This window comes from Magnolia sinica, chromosome 13, assembly GCF_029962835.1.
Source record: "Magnolia sinica isolate HGM2019 chromosome 13, MsV1, whole genome shotgun sequence".
In the NCBI taxonomy this organism is placed as follows: domain Eukaryota; kingdom Viridiplantae; phylum Streptophyta; class Magnoliopsida; order Magnoliales; family Magnoliaceae; genus Magnolia; species Magnolia sinica.
The window spans coordinates 48,091,207-48,097,206 of NC_080585.1; positions in this window are offsets into that span (position 1 = coordinate 48,091,207).

Here is a 6,000-nt window from a genome sequence, read left to right on the forward strand (position 1 = left end):
GCAATTGCGTGGTGTGGCAATAACGACCCCTGTGGCGTATGTTGACGAGGATGCAAATGCGTGGTGCGGCACCACCGAACCTCGGTGAAGTACGTGGCAAAGTTATGTAGGCCCACCATTATCTATGTATTATATCCGCGCCGTTCATCAATTTTTTTAAGATCATTTTATGATATTAGCCAAAAACAGAAAAAAAAAGTCAAATCAAAAGTTCAAATAAACCACGGTAGAAAGCAACGTGGAATATGACTCCTATTGTTGAAACCTTCTTAAACCTATCCTAATATTTATTTTCTATCAAACCTATTCATAACAAAGACAGAATCATGCCACAGAGGGAGAATATAAAAATAACTCTATCCAATAACTCTATCCAAAGTTTTATGGTCATGAGAAGTTTTCAACGAGCAATCTCACAATTTTTGTGGAGTGTGGTTCACTTAAAATTTGTATCTAATTCATTTTTAGTTTCATCTATTAAAATATTCTCAAAAAATAGATGAATGGTACGTATATAACACATGTATGACAATGGGTCGAAAGAACTTTGCCCCCATCAACACACCACCGATGACGGTGTGTGCACTCCACGTTATCAGCGTCCGTCGAATGAACGGAAGAGAAAAACTTTGATGGTAGAGAAGTGTGTACTAGATGATACGCACGCTCTTAAAAATTGCACACTTATCATATAATAAATCAAATTAAACCGTTCAGATTATGAATACAAAAACTTTTATTGGACCCTTAAAAATGAAAGAAAAAAAAAAAAAAAATTTAATCCAAGTGCCCTATCTTCACAAACAAGTTTTCCAGAAGTTAGGATTGTTCAACTAATCTGATCTTTGTATTTTGGCTTGGCGAAAGTGGCTGCATAATCTTCTTGGTTTTATTTTATTTTATTTATGCCACGTGTACAAATTTTGTGCCTGCGTATGAAGAGTCGCACGCAGCCCGAGCATCATGTTACGCCTCTAAACGGAATGGTGCGGACTTTAGAGGAAGCATAACTCCATCGCTCTATATCCAAGCGCTGATCACAGACGCAACAAACATCCTGCTGTGACTAATGCGTGCGGGATCTGGGGCGTTCATAAGGTAGTACGCACGGTGGATTCCCTTTCCGATGGAATCAAACTGATTCCTTTATGCAATGATATGGGCAATTTCAAAACTGTGGCCGACGGTCTTAATTTAACGGACCATGTTTCTCTTGCCTTGTGAGTGAGACGGCTTGACTTTTAGATGAACGGTACCGGATCCATCTAACATGTTACACATCGGCACGTGCGTTACGTTCCTGATTAGCGCTTGAAGATGATGAGTGAAGAATTAGAATCGCTCGTTGTTCGATTCGCTTGCGGAAACTTGCACGGCTCTTCTACAGTGGATGCGAAACTGCTGTCGGTTGTACTCGGTCACGAGTTACATACATATCTCCCGGTTTTCGGTGAGGAGCCATGGTTCACTGATCAGGACCATTGATCTGATAGCCCCTCCTTGCATGGACCCTTCTCCTAAAATCATCCGGATTGGAAGATCTTAGCGACCAACGTTGGACATCATTTCAGTTTACTGTAGACAGTAGCTGTGTTTCCCCAAGTCCGTTTGTAAGTAAGGGAAAAAGATAAGATTATCCTAGCCACAAGATGGTTGGATAATAGTCCATCTACTGGGGGCCCAACAATCAATGGTTTGGATTACTGAAACATTCCCCTGCTTAAACAGACTGAAAACCTGAGTATAGTGTACATATCCTCAGGTTGGGATCATAAAACTCCTTGTGAATACCGTTTTAAACTCAGTATTTAAAAATGGAAATCGGATTACCCAGTACGCAATCCGCTTCCTTAAAAAAGGTATGTGCAGTTGCTTTGCTTACGTTTTAAACTTTGAATATATCAGAAGATTAACTAAAGACTCTTTTTTAAAGGCGCACCGAACCCTAAATAAGCAATTTAATGGTCGGTTGCATTGACTGACGCAAGTGGCCCCACCGTGATGTGATGTGCAGGTGAACTCCATTCCATGACTTGGTGAAAATAGTGTCAAGGCGATGCCCGCCTTTGAAAGTGTTTCTCTTCATGTGGCCACCCTCAATTAGGGATATTGCTGATTTTTACATCATTGGCTTAAATTTCGGTGTTTTATGTGATGGTTAGAGTAGATTGCATATAATCGTCGTGGACAGTGAAAAAATAACTTTCTTTTAAACATCATGGTAGGGCCCACTTCAGCCAGGATGACTTAAGTCGGTGGAGAAGGCCCGGTACTTTTTTTAAGGTATGGTTAAACTCGTTTTTTAATTTTATTTAGAAATGTTGTTTAGATGACACTGCATATTTTTTCTCTTTTTTATAACCATTGATCTGGTGATGAGGATTCTCCATAGCCCTTGATCTTGTGATGAGGATCTTCCGTTTAAAAACCTTTTTGGCATTGTCTTAGTATTTTTTATCTGCCTAATTTATGCATCTTTTCTTAAAGTGGTGACAGTTTGGGTGTGAAAATGCTCATGCCCAAGCATTAATTAATTCATTTTATCTCAAGCTTGGTGAAAACACAAGACCTTTCGCTCTGACATTATTTTTGATGCATGACAACTAATCACTTGCTCTAAAAGATTGAATTGATAGAGCATGATGAATTAATTCATTTATCTCAAGCCTCGGTCAGGCACTCAACCAAACCCCCTCATGGGCCCTACTTCACATGAGTGTCAACTCACAGCTCGCCCACCCCGAATGTGCCCTCGCTTCACATAGGTCACCTCACATGAGCACTGTATAAAAATGCTCATGTATTATGTTCAAGTTAATCACATGCTTTGTATAGGCTCTTATAATGTCCGCGTGACATTCACTCCGTCCATCAGTCTTGCCAAATTTATGTTGGGAGAGAGCCCAAAAATGAGAGGATGCAAAACTCAAGTTACACAACAAGAAACAAGCAACAGTGGAGGGAAACGATATGATTGAAATGTTCTTAGTTCCAACTTGACGTTTATATGTAAGCCAACCCATTCACAAGATGGTTCCCATTAAGATGGAGGGAAAACACAAATACATGCCTTATTCAAAACTTTTATGGCCCTAAAAAGATTTCAATGGTGGGCATTTAATTTCCATTATTTCTTATGGTGGCAGAAATCATACTCGCACCTGGGAGTATATTCATTTAATCTTGCTTCAACGTTACGCATATGCGTGCGTAAACCCATATGCGTGCCTTTAGAAGAGCAAATCAGCATATGCCATGTGGTCACAATTAACGTGATAATTAATAAGGCAGTGTGCCCAACATGTCTATAAAAGACCTGTCAAGAGAACGTATTCTATCACAGATATGGCTATAATACACTCGGCGAGGCTATCTCTAACAATCCTTCCAAAATAGGAGATCTTTCCATAGACGTTCGGAGAACCTGTAACATTCAAGAAGGTTTTGAATATCCTAATATTAAACCTTTATCCAAGCAAATCCGGTTATGGTTCATACCTAAATAAGGACAGAACGGACATCAACCAGAACGGGTCCCAAGCCGTACATTAATCGGAATTAAGAGAATGAGAGAACTTTATGAAATATCTGATCTAACCCATCTCCGATAACAATTCTATATCAGGTGGATCTGGGCCATCTAACACCTCGATCAAAAGGGACCTAAGATCAAATGTAAGAGGTGGTTTGATTCGGTCATGTGGATGCATAGCCATGATCGATTTGAGATCTGAGATTAGCCTTAAAAGTTTCCTTAATTGATCATGAATTCAATTAGCAAGCCAAAAATATCTCTATAAAGGGATCAACTACGAGAAGAAAATCTGAAAAGTTAGTAGTTCTGGATCTATTTGGAGTCATTCATATTCAGAATTTGCGTCGTACGCGCAGAAGATCAAAGATCAACAAGCCGATGAGGGTTTTGCTACCTTGACAAGCTATGAAAGGAGCATGCGAAGAAGAGCTCCAGCCCTACACCAAATACTTTTCAATTTATCTTTCATTTATCATCTTTTACCTCAACCCAACCTAACTTTGGCATAAATCACTATTGTCCAAGGTCCACTGCTACAATATCATAGGATTAGATTAAATGTTCATAATCCTAAGTCGTTGGATCCCAATCAATTGAGTTCCTACTTAAGTGATCACACTTATTTAGTCACATCCTATTGACCATTCACCTCAACAGTCTTCTCTGATAGACGAGTCAGGTATTTATTTCTTAATTGCTTATTTCTTTAAGTTGCTTCCAATACTTTGTCGATTGTAATGAGCCACATTCAATTAATGAAATCAACATTGTTCGACCATTTTTATTTATTCGGTCATCTTCATTCTTTTAAGAAGTGTATTGCAAATGTACTGGTGAAAGAACAAGTCTTAGACACGGTTAAAAAGAATCCATTTAGAAGGGCTAGCCCCTACCCTTTCACAAGTCGCCTGATCGTTGATCACAGCCAATGGTTGGGAGGATAGCCAGATCTTGCGTCCAGTCTGACTCAAAGAGGGAGAACATTGAGTCAAGTAGACTCTAACACACTTGCGCATCATAATCACACACGAAATTCGAATACATGCCCTTGATCACATGCGTGGCCTTGTATTTGATTGAATTGCCAACAAAACTTTTTGGCACGCCCGATGAGACCAAGTAAAGATTCATACTTCTTAACAGAATAGCATGCTTATATATATATGAAAAAGGTTCTATGCGGTCGAGCTCATGGGAACTTCCCATGAGGTCGAGCTGTGTGGGCCCCACTGTGATGTGTGTTAAACATCAACACCATCAGTCAGATGCACCATTCCATGGTGGGCCTAGGGCTTAAAAATCAAGTCAATCCATGACTTGTGTGGACCACACCATATACAGAAGTTGAGAGGGGCTACCCTCCATTAAGACATTCATAATCATTTGTTGGGCCCATCGAGATGTGGTTCACAAATCCAGCCCATCCATTATGTGTGTCCCACTTGGATGAGGGGTCAGACCAAGTTTCAAATGCATCCAAATTTTAGGTGGGCCCCACCAAGTGCTTTTATATGTTTTAGGCATGTCTTCACATGATTTTAGTTGCTATGGCCCACCAGAGTTCCTTATACGGCTGATTTTTGGGATATCCCATAATTTAAAGGGGACCCATCAAATGCACGGTGTTGATGTTTGACACACATCATGGTGGGACCCCCACCGCTCGACCTCATGGGGAGTTCCCATGAGCTCCACCGTATAGAACCTTTTCCCACACACACACACCTTTGCACACGTGTCATGTGCGTCTATACACACACACACACACACACACACACACACACACACACACACACACACATATAAATAGAGAGAGAGGGAGAGAGTCATGCACACCTACACACCTACGCACATGTGCACCTTTGTACATGTGTCATGTGCATTTAATCCAAACGGTCCATGTGATGCAGAATCCCATGAAATCCCAAGGAAAAAATTTCACCCTAATCTAAAATTCCGATGGGCCATAAAAAAGGGAAATGCAAATCAAGGGAGCAAACTGTTTTCAATTTTCATGGCACACCAAAGTTTTTGATCGAGGTAAAATTTGGGATCAGGGGTTTCATGAGGTTCTGCTTCACGTGGACCGTTCAGATTTTGGAGTCACATCACATATGATGAGTTCTCCAAAAAGTTCAGATGGGTTCCGTGCAATATGTGTGTGTAACAAGTTCTGTTGCTGACGTTATAAAAGAACAATAAGACTTAGGTCCACGAACGATTCAATGGATATATGCAGCATGTCACTAGGGTATCGAAGTCACAATTAGAGATATTCGAGAGAACGGCCAAGAGTCTTCTTTTGAGACTCAATGCCATCGATGTAACACACCTGATTTTTTAGCCACATAAGATCACTGGTTAATCGAATTAAGAAATTAATTTTGTGATTTATAATATAAACCAAGCACTTTGGTTAGTGGGAAGAGGTACTTTTGATCGCAACTTCGAATATGGAATTCAAA